Genomic DNA, 22,382 nt, shown 5'->3' with positions numbered 1-22,382 from the left:
ATTTTTGTCATTAAACCCTGAAGCATTTACTAAAAGGAAAAAATTATAATTCTATCCCTTACACAGAATTGAAAATTTGCTAACCTAAGATTAGGTAGAACACATTAGCATGTGCAAAAGTACTTAATTATATTAGTAATGCAAATGTTTTGCAAGATTATGGTTTTGTAAACAAAATGATCTTATTATAGAGAATTTGTGATAACTGTAATGTGAAGGAGGCTCAGAGGCTATGAGAAATGAGACACACTACCATGTTTAATTCCTAAAAAAAAGGGTTTCTTTAAAATGCATTGAATCCCCAAAACAGTATTAAAAAATCAGTTTAGTTTTACATGGTAAATTCTGTAAAAAAAATCTATTCTGATTTTATTCGTGTTCTGTATGGATTGCTTTAATTTTAGTATAATAGAATTGTAACAGTTTTTCCCTAGCTAAGCTTTGGGATGTTCTAAATCCCCAACAATCAAAACCACCTGTGAGTACAGAACTAATTTCACACCTCCAGCACTGAACTTGGGATATGTATTCATACATTTAATTTACAAAATATTAGAAAATATATTATGTGGCATGAAATATGCTGCAATGAATACCTCAGATTCTTAGGAAATAGGTATCATTTCATATTTACACCTGGCAGATGACAGTCTGCAAACTGAAAATTGATGTTTATGTGTCTAAAATATTAATTTCTATCCATCTGAAGCTGTTTAATATAATTTGCTATTAATAACACTTTTTTTGCTTTCTTTTTTTGGGGCCATATTTCTTTAACATCTGCTTATCCCAAATAATGATAATAAAAAAGAGTACAAGAGCTATTTAGAGTGGGAACAAATGGCAAAAAATATTGGTGTTTTTACATAGCTATGCAATATAATATTTAGCTTAAAAATATATGTAATGGTTTTAAGACTTAGTAGCATCCACAAATTTAAAAAATTATGTCTGAAACCGATTCATTATTTTTCCCCAATGATTTTTGATCATTTGCTTTAAGTTATTATTGTCATGTGTTCAGGTGTTTTAGCTTCTTGCAAGTTGCTATTTGAGAATAAAGTAATGAAAATAGTTTTAGGATTTAGAAAGTTTTGTAGAAGAAGATACTAAATGTTTAGTTTTATATATATATATATAAAAATATATATATATGCTTTTTCCCAGTCCAGGAAGAAATAAAATAAAGTAAAAAATCAAAACAGATTTTTACATTTGAACAGTGACATATGTTTTGTAGGTTAGCACCAGAGTAGGATGTAGAATCTTGTAGAACCAACTCTTCATATGCTAGGATATTTAGAGGAATAATATTCAGAACAAGGTGCTAGAAATTTTTTTTTAAAAAAAATAATAAAAGAAAAAATTATATGTATAAAAAAGAAAAATAGAGAGCACTTGAAGAGCAGCAAAAATGAATTCCACCACTCCAGCCAGTAAGCCAGCTTCATCAGGGGCCCAGCTGAAATGCCTCTATGCAAACACATGTAGCATGGGGAATAAGCAAGAGGAGCTAGAGACATGCACACACCTGCAGGTCTATGATTTTATTTGCATCATGGAGACATGGTGTCTTGGCTCCTATGACTGGAGTGTTGGAATGGAAGGATGCAGGATCTTTAGGAAGGACAGACAGTGGATGAACAAGGAGATCCTGGACAAACTCAAACACAAAAGGGAAGCCTACAGAGGGTGGAAGTAAGGACAGGTAGCCTGAGAGGAATACAGAGAAATTGTCCAAGCAGGTAGGGATCAGGTTAGGAAAGCCGAAGCTCTGACAGAATGAAACCTGGCCAGGGACATCAAGGGTGAAAAGAAAAGTTTCTATGGGTATGCCACTGATAAAAGGAAAACTAGGGAAAATGTGGACCTTCTCCAGAAGGGAAGGGGACACCTGGTGACCCGGGATGTGAAGAAGGCTGAAGTACTCCATGACTTTTGCTTTGGTCTTCACCAGCAAGTGCTCCAGCCACACTGCCCAAGTTACAGAAGGCTTCTGCAGGAGCTGGCAGAAAGAGCAACTGCCCACTGTAGGAGAAGATCAGGTTAGGGACCATCTAAGGAGCCTAAAGGTGCCCAAGTCCATGGGAACTGATGAGATGCATCTGTGGGTCCTGAGGAAACTGGCAAATGAAGTTGCTAAGACACTATCCATCATATTTAGGAAGTCATGGCAGTCCAGTAAAGTTCCCACTGTCTGGAAAAGAGGAAACATCTCTTCCATTTTTAGAAAGGGAAAAAATAAAGACCCGGGGAACTACAGGGCAGTCAGTCTCACCTCTCTGCCCAGCCAAATCATGGAACAGATCCTCCTGAATACTATGCTAAGGCACATTGAAAATAAGGAGGTGATTGGTGACAGACAACATGACTTCACTAAGAACAAATTGTTCCTGAAAAATTTGGTGGCCTTCTACAATGGGGTTACAACATTGATGGATAAGGGAAGAGAAAGTGATGTTATCTACCTGGATGTGCACAGAGCATTTGGCATGGTTCCACATGATATCCTTGTCTCTAAATTGGAGAGATGTGGAATTGACTGATGGACCGCTTGGTGGATAAGGGATTGGTTGGATGATTGTATTTCTCAGGGGTCAATATTGGGACCAGCACTGTTTAACCTCTTTGTTGGCAACATGGTTAGTGGGATTGAGTGCACCCTTAGCAAGTTTTCTGATGACACCAACCTGAGTGGTGTGGTTGACACACTGGAGGGAAGGGATGACATCCAGAGGGACCTTGACAGGCTTGAGAGGTGGCCCTATGCAAAACTCATGAGGTTCAACAAGGCCAAGTGCAAGGTCCTGTGCCTGGGTCAGGGCAACCCCAAGCACAAATACAGGCTGGGCAGAGAAGCAGCCCTGAGAAGAAGGACTTGAGGGTGCTAGCAGATGAGAAGCTCAACATGACCCAGCAATGTGTGCTTACAGCCCAGAGAGCCAACGGAATCCTGGGCTGCATCAAAAGAAGCGTGGCCAGCAGGTCAAGGGAGGTGATTCTGCCCCTCTGCTCTGCTCTGGTGAGACCCCACCTGGAGTGCTGCGTTCAGCTCTGGGGCCCCCAACATAAGGAGGACATGGACCTGTTGGACCTAGTCCAGAGGGGAGGTCCATGAAGATGCTCAGAGGGTTCGAGCACCTCTCCTGTGAAGACCGGCTGAGAAAGCTGGGGTTGTTCAGCCTGGAGAAGAGAAGGCTCTGGGGAGACCATCTAGCAGCCTTCCAGTACCTAAAGGGGGTCTACAAGAAAGCTGGAGAGGGACTTTTTACAAGGGCACGTGGTGATAGGACGAGTGTAATGGCTTTAAACTGAAAGGGTAGATTTAGATTGGGTATTAGGAAGACATACTCTACTGTGAGGGGGCTGAGGCACTGGAACAGGTTGCCCAGAGAAGCTGTGGATGCCCCATCCCTGGAAGTGTTCAGGGCCAGGCTGGATGGGGCTTTGAGCAACCTGGTGTAGTGGAAGGTGTCCCTGCCCATGGCAGGGGCCCTGGAACTAGTTGATCTTTAAGGTCCCTTCCAACCCAAAGAATTCTATAATTCTGATTCTATAATTTTGCTGAATTCTGTGGGAATCTTAAATGAACAATGATAACAGATTTGAATGGAAAACATTTTTTATTGCTTGAATACAACATATTCTTGCTTGATTAGCAAAGTAGTGAATCTGAACATAATTTTTCTTTAATGACTTTTATAACTCATCATAGTTTTTGCCAGGGACAGTCATCCCAGTCTTACAGCTGTCAATACCCTTCTGTCAGGGCACAACGAGGGCTGGCTGGCCCTTAAGGGACAGGGAGCCAGGAGAAAGTCATGATGTGAGAGATATTTATGTACGTATGAGTATGAAGAAAAAAAAAGAAACCAACAAAAAACCTATTTAAGTTGCAAAATCATGTTTATGGAGATTAAGATGCACTGAGGTGCATAGTAGCTTGTGTAAACCTCATTCCCCTTCCCTGTGTAAGCACGTTGTGTACTGACGAAAGCCGAAGTATTATGTAAAAATAGTGTATAATCTCTTAAGCCATCATAAAATTTTTACATAAAGAAGCAGAAAGCGCATATTTTGCACTTCTTAAACATGAAACTGATTTTGAAAACTAACCCCCCATTGTTTACAGCAGGACTTAAATTGTTATTTCTTAGTTTTCTTAAAGGAAAGACTTCATAGAACTCTACATTCCTGTTTTTCTTCATTTAGCTATGAGCTTTAAACCTGTGACCCATTTGTGCTGAGTTTCAGCATTTTAGCTACGTGCCAAGGGAAAGTTGGAATTTTACTGTATCTTGTAAGGAATATGTTATGGTAGCCAGAACTTTAATAGGTGCCTTTTACCACTTTAAGTTTAAATGAAATGAAATCTTTCTGAAAGTGTAACAAACCTGGATTTGTGTCCAGAAACATTGTACAACCTCATGGCATCTCTGGTATAGCATATCATGAGGAGACCAATTCTGGAATATTTGTTGGGAAGAGGGCCAAAACTTTACTAAGGAATTCAGCCACTGCAGGAAAAAACAGGATTTTAACCATGTTTAATAAATAAATAAATAAATAAATGAATAAATAAATGAATAAATAAATGAATGAATGAATGAATGAATGAATGAATGAATAAGTAAATAAATAAATAAATAGATAGATAGCCCCGCAGCTAAACCTTAATGTAATTTCAAAGGCTTTTTTTTTTTTTCCATGGATTTCTCACTGCTTTCTTGATTTTTGCCTATTACATGAAAGAAGGTAGAAGATATAAAAAGGTCATAGAATACTTTATAATGGAAAAAGAAAACCTTAAACTTCTCTCACTGCAAGTTTCCGTATGATATATGTTGGTACACATAGACATAGATGCATATGTCTGTATATATGCATACATGCATGCATACAAGCATGCACGCATGCAGTGCCAGATCCTCAGCTAATGGAAACAACAGTTATCACTTATACCAACTTTATTTGTCACAGGATGAGTATGTGTCCAGTAAGGACATACACAATGTCAGAAGTATATTTGAACAATACTATCCTATTTCTGTTTTACAACCTAAATATAAATGTGTATATATATATACATGCAGAAATATCTAAAATATATATATACACAAATATGCAAGAGACTGGTTTGCAGCTGTCTTTCTGTCCATTTATCTATGTAATATCAAACAATTGCTGTAATACCATGATGCTTTACTGCCATGAAACTCATTTCATATTCCATCAGTCCTTTTGAAAATGATGAAGTGTGATCATTTACCCTGCTCTTGTTAATGGGCTGGGCTTTTTATTCTTACTACAACAAAATGAGAGAATAGCTTGGCAAATTCATATCCATTACTAGAACAGATGTACCACAGTGATACTAGTCAGATCATGTTTAATATTTGTGCTAATAAAGAAAAATATTCTGTCATTTGGTAAAGTCTGAAATGAGAAAACTTGATGTATTTTCTTTCTGTTCTGCAAAGGCTCATATTCTGACTGAAAGTACATCCGACCTTCAAATGTCATGTCATTTTGTGAAAACTGCAAAGTTCAAGAATTCTCAGGCACATATGAGTCTGTTTGGGACTTGTATAAGTCTGAAGACATCTGCTTTTAGCATGAGGTTGTAACTAATAATACTTTGCAGGCATCCAAATGTCTCTAAGACTTCTGGAAATTTTAATTAATACTTATAACAACCTGGAGAGGTAGTCATGGGAGATAAAGGAATTTTTTCACATGAATTGAAATGCAGCTGTCCTTGGACCAGCAGGCAGCAGCTGTTTAAAAGGAGGTGGAAGCACAGTTTAAGCCTTGAGATGAGCTAAAAGCAAGTGGAAATTTCAGTGGTAAAGTTATAGTGTCCAAGGTTGATTGAAGGGTGGACAGTATGGTGAATGCTTTGCTGACTGTATGCATATTCCATATGCCTGGCTTATGATAACTGTAGTTTGTTGTAGATTGATTAGAGAAGTAGTCACTTTACTAATGTATGTTTTCTATGTACTTACATGGACAGATAATTAATTAAATTAATCAGATGCAAACAAAATTATATTTTTATGAAAATGATGTGCCAAATGGTACTTCTGATTTCCCCAGTGTGAGCAAAGCATCACAAACCAGAGAAAATCTATTCTATTAGTTTTGCAACAGTCTCCTGAGGATGCATGAAGGAGCAGAAGTAACGTTTTAAAATAGAGCTGTCATTTTAGTTCTCAAATAATAAGATGTCAATATAAAATCAAAATACAGTAATTTCCTACTATAAGATTGCTGTTGATAGAGGTAGCTTAAGTGTTCTGGAGGCTTTGTTTGCAGTAGTGACTGGAGGTCTTTGGGCAGGCAAAGGTGTTCACAGAGCAATTCTCTATCATATGCACTTTGGTAGTGATGAGTGTGTCTGTTGGAGTTATCAGAGTAATTTCTGTACATGAAATAGTCCCATTCCAGAGCTTCTGGCAGTGGAAGGTTTCAAGAAAAGAGACAGTCAACAGCCACACAGTTTTTTTGGGACGGGAGAATCTGCCTGTGCAGTGTAGGGGACTCTTGTCCCATAGTGCCTCCTGGGGAACCTTCAGAGATTTAAACCAGGCCCAGGCCCATGGCCTGCACCTTTGGATGACTCTGGCTATTGACCTGGCTTTATTAAAGCATCCATTGTAGTTCACTTTAATTAGCGCTGTATTAAAGGCTTAGAAGCTTACAACTCTCCATTTGAACTGTTGTAGTCCACCCAATGTTAACATATTAAATATAATTACTTTCAAATTACTTGTGGTAAAGGGACTCAGCAATATTCCCCTGCGTTAATTCCTTCATTTAAAGAGGCATGCTCCTGCGGCAGAACAGTAGTGGCAATAGTATTTTAACAAACAGCTATAAAACAAGAAAAAGTCCTACTTTCCAGTATTAATCCATCAGGAAGCTTTTAGGGATTCATCTTGTCTGAAATATTCATAGGCAGCAAAATGTCCTGAATGCCCTACAGAATTTGTGCAGAGTCAGGCAGGTGATTGATAGTGAAGTTCTGTTGTGAGTCACTCACAGTATGTAATTCTATTTGTCTTGCCAAACACTAAAGAGCAAGCAACTCATAAAATGTAAAGGTAACGGGGCTCGTATTTTCCCCCATTTAAGAAAGAACTTGGTGTCTCCACTTCACTGTACTTCACTGAATGTAACAAATATCCATTAAATCAAAGGAGAAAGGCACAGTGTTCCTTGTGGAGCACTTAGAAGCTGTATTAGGCAGGTGTCATTTATTGTATCATATATATATGTGTATATGATTTCCAAAAACTCCACAATTTTATGTGGTAAACATCTGAGATAAATCAATAGATAGCTCTCTCACTTTATTTGTAATGACATTGAAAATACATTGAAGAATTGAAGATCCTACCATTCAGACCTTAGGCAAAAAATCCAGCAATCCCAGTGATTCACCAAAATATCTTTAAGTCAGTAAACAACATCTTAATTTGCTTGGTTACACTGTGGCAGAGGTAATAAGATACAACAGGTCTGATTGCCTCCTTTTGTTAAAATGCCATGTGTTTGGTTTTGAATTGTTGGTTTTTGTTTTGTTTCTGTCAAGAAAATGCTGATCATATTTTCATGTCTCATCATTAGTTTATTTCCATTCCTTTCCTGTTCTGTAAATTCTAGGGAATGTCAGCTGTACTGGTATAAAAACAAAAATTAAAAATGAAGTGGCAGCTTAAACTCTGCCTTTCATTGTTTTTCCTGTTTTAAGCTAGGCTGTCAGAATAGCTGGATATTTTATATATTTTATTTTTTGATTTGGCCAGTGTCTATGTAGCTGCTTTCCCAGTGGGTCTCTACTGATAATATGCAACTATCTTTCCTTCTGCTGAGTCCTGCTGCATCTCTGTGAAAACCTGTTTCAACAGAACTCGTGCAATGTCCTACTGCCAGCACGCTGCTGGACATAAAACCCAGCCATACCCAAAGGCGATGTATGTGTTCTCTAGTTTCAGAGCTGGGCACCCTCAGCACCATGCTGATTGGGAAGAAACCTATTCATGAAATAACGTAAGTGTTCCATGTGGCATCCTTTGCAGTTGTCAAGGGTATTGCAGCTGAATCGTCTGCCTTTTGCCACGTTTCACCAAACTGGGAAATTAAATACTAGTAGAGGTCCCACTGGCTTCCACGGGAATTCACAGCATTCCTCAAGAAAGTGGACTAGGTAACTTGTTGCTTTCCACACTAGCACTAATCAGTGACACCCAGTGATGGACAGCTGGTTTGTGCTGTATATTACCGTGTATAACTTGAATACCAGCTGAGGAAGACTGAAAACCTTACTCCAGTCAGTAGGGAAATTTTTTTCGTGATCCCAGCTGGCAGTCTGCATGTTGTGGATGCAGTCTGGGAGATCCAGACCTCAAACTGGAGGAAATGTGTTGATCTGTTGATAGGAACATTACATATCACTACATTAGAAATGTGCCCTATGTTTTCTAAGCATGGGTACTTTAGGATGTGGGAAGGGAAATATGCATGCTCAGAGACCTTGTTTTCATACTGACTCAGCTATTTTACCTCTTCTGAGGGCAACTGACTCTGTGAAAGGCTGCAGGTTTTCCTAACTTGCTCTAAGGACTTCTCATGCTTGTTTTCCTTCTACTTCACACAATAGCCATGTAGTGCAACCACAACAGGATTTGTTTGAGACTGAAAATGCTTCTCTGCTGATACAAAGTAGGCATTTAAAAATGTGTTTACAGTTGAAAACTGATCATGTAGTAAAGATAAATCGAGCTTCAGTTGGAAGAAGAGAAAAAGCAGAGAAAAGGAAAGAAAAAAGAAAAAGCAATGAGGGGCTTATCCACTCCACACAGAGGGAAGGTCAGATTAGAGACAGGAAGGAAAAAGAGGGAAAATTAAGAACAGAGGAGTGCAGAACAACACAGAAAACAACTCAGTCTATAAAACATTTTTTTTTTTTTTATTCAGCTTGGACAATGTTCATCTGTTAGCTTGTTTATTGAATATTACCCTGTTTTTTTAAAAAAAACCACTTTATTTTACTTGTATTTTTTACTGTTTGCCTACTTTTGCCTGTGAAGTCAGATGAGTGGAGCAGAGCATGAGGCTTTCTACGTTTACAAAGAACAATTTTATCTGCTGGTAAAATTATGCATGGCACAAAATCGCTCTTAGAATTGCCCCAACTTACACACTAATTCACCCTCTCAAATATAGTCTAGATGAACCAACAAATATGCTATAAATTCAGAACTGTCTCCACATGCAAGCCTGTTTTTTTGTGTTCTTACTCCTCTAAGCCTCATCAAAATTTGTAATGCAAGCATCCTCTTTCAATCAGCAGCAAAGACAGTTGAAAAAAATTACAAAAAAAGAGTAAGCTGTGAAAGTAGGTTTAGTGCCTTCTGGCAAGATATTAATGGTACTGATTATACTCATATCTCAATAAAGGCTCAATGGAGCAGATCCTCAGCTGATATAAAGTGATGTCAGCAGAGCTGTGCTGCTTTAATATCCCAGGTGAAGACCACATTCTATTTAGGGAAAGCCACGTTGCATCCTTGGTTCCAAAATCTAATTACCTGGAAATGCTGGGGAGGAACAGAAAAGTGAGTTACTTAATGGGTCTATGTCTGAGCAGATGAAGGGTTTGTTGCCTGCCATTAGTGCTCTAGAGTGCACTGTAGTTAAACAGAAGGATACCTGTGAAAAGAACAGTTGGCCCAAAATAAGTCAGCTACTTCTCTGCCTAAAATGTGAAAATAGAGGGATAAAACTCACACTCAGTATTGCCTGAATTCTGGGTCTCATCATGAAGCCCATGTAAATTCCACTCTGTGATTATGGCTGATGGTTGAAACTCTGTTTAATTCCAGCGTGGCTGGTACCACTGTACAGTAAGGTCAACAGAGAGACTCAGTCTGTGATTCCTGTGCTCTGGGCAAGTGTAAAGGAAGATAGAGTAAATGCTGTTTGAAGCCATTTTTGTGGGCAAACCTGAATGGTAAAAAGGTTAATTATTTACACTGTCTGCCAACAGTGTAAGAACAGCATGTGTTCAGAACGGGAGTCAGACTCCTGCTGAGGAATATGATCAAGATAAAACAAATGCCAAGAGACATAAAACAATGCCAATGACAATACTTGCCTAGCTTGGTAGAGCAGATGGAACAGGATAGAAATACTAATAAGGTGAGGTCATTCTACGGGGATGTCACCAGTGGGAGGCAAGAATATTAACAACAACAAAACTCGATAAAGGAGAAAAATGGAATTATTACATGAATAGAATACAGACAGAATGCAGTTATAGATTGATGATGAGATATTTTAAAGTGCTTTAATGAAGAGCTCAGTAAAGGTGAATAACCATTGGCTGAGCTCACTGTTGAACCGAATTTTGACAAGTTCCAAGAAGCATCAGGAATGTTCAAACAGCAAAGCTTCTGGTATCAACCCACTGAATTCCACAGAAATATTAAACACATGAAGGGACAAGTCAAGCAAACTCTTTTTGCATTCTTTTAATTTGTTTGGAGGTTTGAAAAGAAACCAGAGGACTTTTCAAAAAGAAGTGGTTATATACCCAGTTTTGAAAAAGGAAGATAAAATGGAAGAAGTGTGAAGGTATTATGTTCCTGTTCATGCCTGATAACAGCACATCTCTGAAGTCCTTTTACATTGACTGATTCATCCTAGAAAGGCAATACAAGTCAGATCATTGTAAAATCAATATGAATTCCTGCAGAAGGTGTTCAAATTTAGCTACCACTTGAGAAAAGTAAGAAATATAACCAGAATATTCACATAATACTATATCATTTTCAGAAACAGGTAATAAGGTCCCATGCAATGACTTGTGAGATAAAAAAAGTATTTTAGAAGCTCTTAATAAATTGTTTACATTGCCTTGGTTCTGTATCCTTTGTTCAAAAAAGCTGCAAAAGCAAGGAATAGCATTTGTGTTTTGACAGCTGGTTGCCAGATCTTGGACAAATCTAAACAGAAAGTCATAATCCCCTATTTCAGTACTGAGATAATTTGCTATCTAGGACCATTAATTACTAATAAAAATTGGTGAGGGAGGAAGTTTAGGCATGGGCAAAGAGCTCAAATTCTTATCCTCTCTGCCTGTCGAAAAGTATAGCTCTATTTAGCTGCCAAGAAAGACCTTGTTTCAGTTGTGCCAGGCCAGGTGTTCCATATGAACATGAACCTAGTCACTGTGCTAAGGAAGAAAAGTATGGACAAGTACATGAATAAAAGGGACTTGATTTTTTGGGTCCACTAAGACAATATGGGGAGACTAAGTTCTAATAAGTAATAGGAAGTCTATGCAAATCCATAGACAGCTGAGAAAGCAGAACCCAGCTCAGCTGTAATAATGACGAAGCATTAGACAAGTGCCTTTAGGAAAGCTTTTATGATGGTATTTGATCCCATGTCCATTGAAGAGAAGGATGGAGGTCAGAGCAATATTTAAAAACAGTGAATATGAATGACAAATAAGAAAAATATCCCAATGTATTCCAGAAGAGAACAGGGTCAGTCTGTGGGAGAGGTCATGTGAGGCCTACAGAGCCAGGTCCCCAGTGAGGCGTGACTTTCAGCAGCCCTCAAGAACGGTAAATACATTTTCTTTATGTGTGCCTCCAACACTAGGAACTGAAGATTGGGCTGATGACGGGGCTGTGACTCGTATGGGAAGTCTTGTCTGGTAAGGGAACTTTCTTGAGACAGTTAATAGATGTGTGTGTAGCGGCTGAATGCAGAAGAACTGGTATTTGCTAAAATCTAGCCATTGACTTAAATTTTGCTAGCTGCTTAGTGAAACATCCATGATTTTTGGTCCTCAGACGTTATTTGGAAGTATTTTTTGGTACTGCCTAATCAACTGACACTCATTGCACATCCTTATGCAATACTTCTGCCTTTGTTCTATTACCATAATCATCTTCACCCCCACCCTCTACCTCTGTTACAATACTTTTATAGTAGAGATCTACATATCACACATACACTTTTGTAGAACTTATTATTCCTTATATTTAAAAGGAAAAGTAGTATCTCATTTCTCTTTTTCAACAGCTGCTTTTCTTTTCTGACAATGGCTGATACAGAACAAAGATTCCTTTCTCACAGAGCTTTTTTTTTTTTTTTTTGCTTACCACGTTATCCGCAGCTTCCCTGTTTTTCACCTTTGGTATTTTAAAAGGCAGAAACTGAACTGGGTTTGATGCATTTTATTTCATCTAAGAAATAAAGGAAATGTGGAGTTGAAAGCTTAGAGATGGACAAAGGGTTACTGGAATCTATGACTCCTCTTGCAGCTTTGTCTTCTGTAAGGCTTTCCTCTTAATATTAAAAGCTGATCATTCAGTAAAAAGTATAGCAGAGAAAAAAATACTCAAAAGTCACTTTTGCTATATTCAATAAATTTTGTAACTCTGTAATGTGCTATCATTTTATAAACTTATGTGGAAGACTATTTTGACTGCTTTGATGGATACAATTTGACAAATAGATATGTTTATGTCTCTGTGTATACAAATGGATTACAATTTAAGAAAAAGAAATACACTCACTTGCCACATTCAGGTGCTGCTTCTCCCATTTAAAAGTTACTGCTTTTTTTAACCCTGTGGAGCTATTTACTTTGAAATTGTAACAAATAGAAATAAAACTTTTTCTGATCCTGATAACTTGCACTTTGTGTTTGGTATCTGACAAGTCCCCCTCGGATAGTTTTTCTTGATTTTATTTTGCCTCCAAATACAGAGAATATTACAATTTTGGTCTGACTTACCACAGTTTAGGAATGCATTTTCACTTCCATCCCAGGGGGCATTGTTATCCTTTAGCAACTCTTTGGTCTGGTATAGCAGAAGGAAGCTTACCACTTTGATGTGGATTCCTTTTAACGCAGTGCAGAGTATTAAACTAGTGATCCGGAGTAGCAGAGAGTCAAAACCAAATAGTGCCATTTCAGAAAGTATTAATGAATTCAGCTTCAGGAAAAAAAATAATACTCACAGCCAAAGGATTGAATAGAAACATTAAGTTTTATCTTTTGACGGGTCACTGAAAAATTACTGATATGACTGGTGGTATAACTGAGAGCATATTACCCTTATAATTAAACCGCAATTCTCCGGGTAAAAAAAAAATTACTTTTTTAAAATTCACACAAATTATCTACTACAGTTTAGATTTGAAAGAGAAAGATGACAAGTTAATGGGTGCTACAATAACACTTTGCTTGAGACTTAATTAGTGGGAGCCATTAGACCTTTCTTTTTTACATGTTATTAGTCTTTTCCTATTGAAATTGTTTTAGTAAATCACATATCACAATTTTCTGCTTGTGTTTGGCAGCTGAATCCAAATTCTCTGGGATTAAATTGCTTGCTTTGGTGTACTCTCACGTGTGGATGAAAACTTAAATTACACCCAGTTACCACCTACTTTAGCACAATTGTATATTAATAGAAAGACCAGAATTAGCACAACTACCAACTAAGAATGAAATTGATTATTTCTAGAAGGATACATCTTGGCACCATCAGGTTGTTCTGCATTGCCTGGAATCAGCAGTAAAATTTAACTTCTGGGGTTACATACACTGCTGCCAGAAAAAAAAGAGAAATATGTACATTTCCATATGTAGTGTAGAAACCTGGTTCTGAAAACCTTCATTGGAAATACACAAGTGTTAGCCATGAAAACTGTCTAAATGGTCAGGCCCAGGGAAGCCAGTAACTAGTGGTGTACCACAGGGATTGATATTGGGACCAAAGCTGTTTGACATCTTTATTAACAATCTGGAGAATGGGACAGAGTGCACCCTCAGCACATTAGCAGATGATACAAAACTGGGAGGAGTGGCTGATACAGCAGAGGGTTGTGCTGCCATCCAGAGACACCCGAGCAGGCTGGAGAATTGGGCTGACAGGAACCTCTTGAAGTTCAACAAAGAGAAATACAAATTCCTGCATCTGGGGAGGAATGTGTACCATGTGTGCTGGGACCACTCAGCTGGAAAGCCACTCTGTAGACAAGGACCTCTGTTGTGGTGGACAACAAGCTATCCATGAGCCAGCAGTGCACCCTCATGGCAAAGGCGGCCAACAGCATCCTGGGCTGCATTAGTGGAAGTGTTGCCAGCAGGTGGAGGGAGGTGATCATTCCCCTCTACTCAGCACTGGCGAGGACACACCTGAAGTGCTGGTTCCTCTTCTGGGCTCCCCAGCACAAGAGACATGGACATGCTGGAGAGAATCCAGTGAAGGGCCATGAAGATGATGAAAGGACTGGAGCATCTCTCCTGTGGGGAAAGGCTGAGAGAACTGGAACTGTTTAGACTAGAGGAGAGAAGGCTCAAGGGGGATCTTATCAATGTGCAAAATAACCGATGGAGACAATGAAGAAGAGGGAGCCAGACTCTTCTCAGTAGTGCTCATGACAGGGCAAGAAGCAATGGACACAAATTAAGAAACATGAAATCAAGTCTGAACACAAGAAAAACATTTTACTGTGAAAGTGGCCAAACACTGGAACAGTTTACCCAGACAGGCTGTGAAGCATCCATCTGTGGAGATAGTCAGAAACTGTCTGGACATGGTCCTGGGATATCTTCTTTACCTGACTCTGCTTAAGTAGGAGTGGTGGACTAGGTAATCCCAAGAGATCCCTTCCAACCAAAATTGTTCTGTGTGATTCTCTGCAACTTGATGGCGTATTAAAGATTTTGCATGGCACCCTTCAATCACCACTATGGATCAGTAGTAACAGTTGCTTCAAAACTTAATCTTACCTTGTTGATACTTCCAGACACCTTCCTCACTCTCTCACTTGACATACTGTGGGTTTTACTAGCCAATTCAATGGAAGCCATTGGTAGAGAGTCAAAGAAAAAGGGGCTCCTCTACAGAGAGCAAATCTTGGATCTCTGAAACCATGTCTCATGTCAGGGACAACAGACATTAGTTTTCTAAATGAATATACCTCAGAGCTGAACTAATGATGGTATATCCCTTAGCCATAGGTGTAAGCACTGGGAACAAGCTGCAGATGTGACATTCTTGGCTGGGAAAACAACAACTGAAATGCACATTAGACATCATATTCTGCCTCTTGGCTGCTTTAACTCATGCCCATCTGTCAGTATGGCAATACGCCGGTTAACAGTGCTATATGCCAGTTTTTCAAGTCTTGGGATAAACTGGAGATACGCTTAGGTGGGCAGCTTGAGCGTGACACTAAATATAATCCGTTTGCAGGAGTTACTACTTAGGTGATGGTATGAAGATGTCAACGCCTGCCTTTTCTTGTGGTTTTTAATTATTAACATAAATGCCAAAGATGTGATAGACAAGAGAAAACAGATTTTGAGAGTAATGGCTGTCAGAAGGACAGTTTGCATTTTGTGGACAGTGTGAAAGATTCTTTAAGACTGTAAGCAAGGTAAAACAAACTTTGAGGTCCAGCAGTACAAAGAATATTTTCTTCAGAAGCTGAATGCAGGGGAAATACTTTTATGAAAGGAATTCAGGACACGATTTCAGCTACAAATATTCCAGACTAGCTCTCAATGCCATTGTTTGGAGCTGAGAACTCAGGCTGCAGTGCAATGAGTGGTGTCAAGCTGTGATTGTTAAAAAAATTATTTTGCTAGTCAGCTTTTTTGTTATCTCTTGATACAGATGAATTTCAACCTGCTTATGAACTGTTTGTTTGCTATTGATATAATTTCAGTAGTGTAAAGAGTCCTTTAACAGAGAGTTTTTCTTTTGCTTCTTGGTATCAGCTCTGCTACAGTAAGGAAATCATGTTCTTAACATGTTTTACTAGAGGTGAATTTAAAGTTTGGCATGAGCTTAAGTACTTTGTTGAACTGAACACTGAGTATAATCTTCATAAATTGCTTGCATTAATCAAAAAGTGCTAATTAGTAAACAAGCTCCATTTTCAAAAAGCATTGATCTATTAAGCTACATCAAAACCCTCTTCCCTCTGAGTGGCCCATGTAAAGAGTATGACAGAGGATGACAGCCCAAATATTGAGGGGAGCTAAGAGCTCCTTATTAAATGTTTCCAACAGGTAGATCTCACTGGGAGGAGGTGGTGCTGCCGATGCTCCATTATGTATTGAGTGGTGGGTGTTTGTGGAGAGGCAGGGCAAAACAGGCTTTCAACCAGCAGCATAAGTGTAACTTCGTGGGACATGTTTCTTCTGTAGTTTTTCTTTTCCACACTACGAGGCTACAGCTCAGAGCCTCAGACCTTGTCCATCATGATTAAATGGATCATGCCCATTTGAGCCTGTCATCAGAACTTGTCTGGAACTGCTGAAAAAATAGATTTTATTTTGCTTGAGTCTGTGGGCATGCAAACTCTATGAAGGCAGCTATCATCGTGTTCTACAAGGCTGAGACAATAGCATATGTGTCCGCTGCTCTTTCATGTGTGAAACAGCCCTGTTTATGTGGAACCAGAGGAAAAGTAAGGAGAAAGCACCCGAGGTGCTTCCTGTGTTTGAATGGTTTTGCATCAAAAGGCTGAAAGTAGAAGACCAACAGTGAACTGTAACCGTAGAGAAGCCTACCAGTTTTTTAAGTTTAAGGAAAAAAAAATAAAAATGGATTTATCTTTTAGAAAAATTGCTACAGTGACAATATCAGTCTGTTGGAGTTAATCCATCTTTCACCCCTGTGCATGTATGTATTCTGCATACAGGACACAGGAGCAGCTTGCATATACAGTCTCTGAGCCCTTGTATCTTTGAGCCACTGTCAGTGTGGCTGACTTCCCTGTGCAGTCATGAAGAACAGGAGCAGAGACAGTTCCATATGTGAATGGTGACATGATACAGTTGTGCCAGCAATGTAGGATTTCAGCTGGGGAGTGGGTTTAGCCCTACTTTTTCATTAATCCCAGCCTCCACATCCCCTGTTTACATAGATCCAAGTGATTGCAGCTTCACTTTGATTAGATTTGACAGGTGGGTTCTGGGAATTGGAGAGGCACTAATGTACAGTGGTAAATATTTAGGTATTGTCAAGACTCCAGTAGAAGTGACAGACAGGAGCTACTGAGCAGGACAGACACCTTCAGGCCACCCCAGGAAAACTGTGTCTGAAGAAGAATGAAAAACTATGTTAATTTTCATTGCAATAGGAGGTGCCTGTCTGCTTGTCCATCTGCCTACATGTTGCTCTTACACTGCCCTGGTGAATGGTGAGAGGAATGCTTCCTATATCCAATACATGAATTCTCACATCCACCCTTCCTATCCCCCACTACAGAAATACTATTGTCCCCATTTTATAAATCTGAAAGCTGTGCTTTACACTGAAAAGTGAGATACTTGCAAAATTTGCAGCAAGAAATTTATTTTTGAACAAATTAAGCTCTGTTGAGAGCCCAGAATTTATGATCTAAGCTGAGCAGTCCACTTGGTGCTGATTTCCCAGAAATATTTATAATGAAATAATTGGAGAGAGACAAATAGAATTTCTGTCTGAATTGTTCATGATATTGTCACTCAAACTATTGTTGGACTGTTCAAATTGAGACTTATCAACAGACTTGACAGGAAACTCTCTCCAAGAAATGTTAAGAGATCTGTATATTTTTTTAATCTTTTATAACTCTTTGAGATGCAAATTTACTTCCTATGATCAAATTTCTATTGTCTTTGATAGTAGTTTTGCCAAAATAAAGCTATATTTTTCTGCTGACCTTCGCCAACACAAATTTTCATTAGAAAGAGTTGAGCATTTTTTAATGTAAATAAATTGAAGGATTTGTCCCTCAGTGTTTGAATGTATGACATCTGAAACAGTTTTTTTAAATGTAAGCAGAATCACTTGAAAACAAAAAAATAGTGTTTAAAAAAACTTATCATAATGGAGATACAGTTCTAATCATGAGATTAGAAGTTTTTTGCTTTATTTATGTGCTTTTAAGATCATACAGTTCCATTTAAACATTCTAAACAGTGATATAACAAAAAATTAACAATACGAATGTGTTAATTTTTAAAAATTTGTTTATATTGAAAAGGCTGTTTTTTCTTTTACAGCAGTGGCTGATCATTTTATATTTTATTTAATGGACATTTTTGCTTAGTGTTTTTAGAAGCGGTGTTTAAAAATACTGTAAAATGTAACTGAGACTATGGTGAGCCTTCAACTGTTGTACATGTCAAACCCTCTGGCCCTCAAAAATAAAATAAAAAAATCAAACCACATTTCCAAAGGAACACCAGAGAGCATTCTCTGCCAGTTGGCAGATACATAAAGGCATTATTTTGAAGATATTATTGTTGATAGGTTTGATATACAACATGGTTTGTCTGAGCCAATGGGATATTGTCCTCTTAACAAATCTCATCATGCCAGCAGTGTTGCTTCTATAGGATGGCTTATCAGCTCCAACCAGAGTCTGCTACACTTGCACTTGCCTTCATAGCCTGAGAGGAAAATAAATTGTTCCCAAGCAGTTAATAAGAAAGAATTATTGTGAGTGAAATGCATGACATTACGAGAAAGCACGGTGTTTTACTGACTAAATGTTTCTTTGCAACTATACCCATCTCTGCTCGCTTGGCAACATTCCCTTCCCTCTCCCCCTCCTTCCTGCAAAAAAACCCACCTCAGGTTCACTGTAAATGAAATGAACATTTCATTTCTGGAAGAGAATCTCTTTAAACACTGTTACTGATGTGCTCTTCTATTTCAAGAAGTGTACTTATGACATTTCTCTTCTGCATTTTAATATAGACATTGGAGTGTGTTGGAGAAGCATTCCAATACTGTCTGTGTTACGACAACATGCATCTTCATTTTTGCTATCTATACAGTTATAAATGAGCATGTACAAATTTTTTAAATAGTATATGAATATTATTAGATCTGAATACAACATTCCCTTTTCTGTGGGTTAGCGGAGCCACTCCTGGAAAATTAGGGAGTTACAGTACCGAAGGTATGCAGTTTATAGGCCAAATGTTTCTCACCTTACACATGTAAGTGGGTGCATTTAAATTAATGGAGTCACACAAGTAATAACTGTGAGCGGCATTTGGTCTTTTAGTCAATTCCTCACAACATTGTCTGGGAACCAAAACCAATGGAGTCTTTGATAAACTGTAAGCTCATATGATGGCTAATAAATACAAAGGGAAAGGTAGGCATGTTGTGATACACCTTTACTGTCTTTTGACGATATGTACATAAAGTCTTGATTAGTCAAGCAATTAATCATAACTTTAGCTTTAAACTCCTCATCAAATCACATCTTGGGTAAGTAGAAATGCAAACTATTTTCTTAATTGTGACTTTATCTGGAGCAAATAGGGAAATCTGATATAATATTTTTAATTACATTTATACAATTCTTGTTCTTCATAATTCAACCATATGCCCATTTGTTATCCCAGTGCTGTCATGCAGGGTGTCTCAGAAATAACAGAGAATTCTTATGCAGAAACCACATCTGAGGCAGTTGTTCAGTATTTTTTGCTTTGAAATGGAAAGTGACTGTGAAGATCAAAGTACAAGAGAAAAACACTGATAAATACAACACTGTTACAACTCCTAAATGTTCTGGGCTTCCTTAGTATCTGCAATCTGTGCATCTCAAAGTATTTTCAAATATTATTTAAACCTTTTAACATGTTTGTAGACATAGTTATTCAGGTTTGTAGGTAGATAATATTACAAGAAGAAATGATCGCCTCGTCTGTGAAAGGCTCTAAATGACACAGCTGGCTGTGGTAACAGGCGACTGACTGAGAAAGTACCATATAGTTCTGCATATTTTTGAGACCACACAGTCAATTTCTAACATACCTGGAAATTGAACATTTATCCTTCTTGTCAGTATTCTACTTCCTTTATCCTGGCTTTTGCCACAGTTAGATTTAGATCTTGTGAAACGCATAATGGAAATTTCAAAGATTGTGAATTCAAATTGATTTCATTGTTTTTATGCAAATCTGCATAAATTTTCTTTTTTTTTCAATCACTATTGGGTTTGTTAAGCCAATATGAAAAATTGCAGTTTTCTTAGGACATGTATAGCTTCACTACAATATTTTGATAAACCATAGGTGAGTTTTGGCATCTCTCTAAAATTCAGCTCAGCTAAAACTTTCTGTGACATGAATTTAACAGCACAAGAAGTTTCATGTCCCTTTTCCAGTGAAGCAGCTCACTATATGTATACAGATGTGTATGTATAATACTGAAGCATTGCACTGAAGCTGTGTAAGTTCACATACTTAGGAGTCTAGTTGAATCTTATCTGTTCTCACTATATTTAAGAAAAGAAATGATTAGGTGTCTGAGATTTGCAGAAACAATAATCACACAGTGTATCAAATCTGCATGTGTCGGCAAAAATAGTCATAACAAAATGTGTTATTCAGAACAACCAGTCAATTTGATTAATTCCTATCCAAAATAGAAAAAGACTAGGAAGATTTATTTCTTTTTATTATTCTGCACTACTAAAGCAAGTAAGAAGAGAAGGGGATAAGGGATAAACTGAATTCAAATCGAGATTGAGACAAGCAACATTCATAAATTCATATCCATGGTGTTCTCCCAGAGCTTCACAACTAATTGCTTTGAATTTTTCTCTTGTTCTTATCTAGGCCATCCTCCATATGGCTCCATATGTCTGAGTCTTTTCACCTTGAATTAGTTCTTTGTGCTTTCTCCCCATCTACCCATAGCTTTTCTTAAAAGTTGTATCTGAGAACCTTAGACTTCTCTTCCTTGTGCTATTAACAAAAGATTAAAAATTATCTGCATTAAAGCACCTTCTAAATAAATCTGTGGTTAAAATGCTTTGTTGTTTTGCAGCAGTTTGCAGTCCGAGTCAGTATACATCAGCATATCTCTAATGAATTCTGCTCCATGCTGATTCTTGAGTATCACCATGTCCAGATCAGAACTTTGAAACAAAATGCACGAAGTAACTGGGAAATCAGTGACCTCCTGAGACTATTTTCATGCACAGAAACATCTGGTGCCCTAAAATAGAGCCACAGGCTTAAAAACAGGTAGAAAAGGATATGCACTTGTTAACCATGTTGGGGCAAAGGAACATTAAAAAAAAGGATAAAACCTAACTCTACATAGGAAGTTTTTGAAAAAGAAAAGTAATTTCCTAAAATGGCTGAGAAGAAACCACCCCCTCAAACAGATAAGGGTTTGCAAGTGAGAAAGAAGGAAGATAAGATGAAAAATAGTGTAAGAGGGCTTTAGCTGCAGCCAGCAGGAGGAGGTGAGAAAGCACGGTGGAGTTGCATGGTCTCTGTTCCTACATTCTTGTTGGTGTCATGAAGGGTGTGTATATGTGTGCCTCTCTGTGTGTGTTGGTGTGTGCACAGATGCTTATGGGAATACAGTCCCTATTCTCACTGATCAAACTGTGATAATTGTACATAAGGAAAATGGAAAGGATAACAACTTACAAATTACTGGATACAGTTGAATTACACATTTTTTTTAAACGCGAATCGCTAGCTTCTGACTAAGCTAAATGACAGTACCTTGTCCTAGACAAATAATTTCCTTTAGCAGACTCTAGTAACAGTATAGCTGGTAGAACCAGAAGTACTAGTAGACAGGCTTTTTGTTTATATGTCACTCTTAGGACTGGAACAATGTGACATTACTTTGATGTTCATAAAAATATAGTTTTAATCTAATTGAGGTAATCTGAACTTCCTAGGTGGGGGGTGGGGTGAAAGATGCATTGTATCAAGCACAAGAGATGGAATTCAAGTCTTCATTTGAATGCTGAAGAACAAAATCCAGATGAAAAGAAAACACTGTTTAAGTCCCTTGCATGTTTAGAGTTATTTTGTTAAAGTTTTAGCTAAATTGTCCTACCTGTGCTTAGTGCCAGTGACAATTCAGTTTAAGATTAAAAATGTCCAAAATTATTTGGACACGTAAAACAGAGGACACAGCTGCAGCTGATGAACGTATATTCCAGTGGAGTGAATCTGCATTGCTAGGCTGTACAGTTTTCCATTAAGAGGCTGAACTGCAGGATGTATCCAAAATAGAAAGACAGGTCCTGGCTTCTATTCACTAGTGGAAGAGCGGATACTGTGACAGTAAGTCTCAGGACTCATTCTAGCTCCCTGAAAATCATCAGTCTCCATCAGCACATAGGCCAATGCATTAATGCATATAATTAGGCAAATTTTTATCTGGCAATATCAAGAACAGTTTCACATTAAAAGCTGTCCAACAAAAAAATACTCACCTGAGTCTGTCCTGAATAATGGTGCTAGTCTAGGTAAGGGCTGTTCTACTATGTATTTAACAGTACGTTACCCTAAGGTG

Source organism: Falco cherrug, chromosome 4, assembly GCF_023634085.1.
Source record: "Falco cherrug isolate bFalChe1 chromosome 4, bFalChe1.pri, whole genome shotgun sequence".
Taxonomy (NCBI): Eukaryota; Metazoa; Chordata; class Aves; order Falconiformes; family Falconidae; genus Falco; species Falco cherrug.
This window is presented reverse-complemented; position numbering follows the sequence as displayed.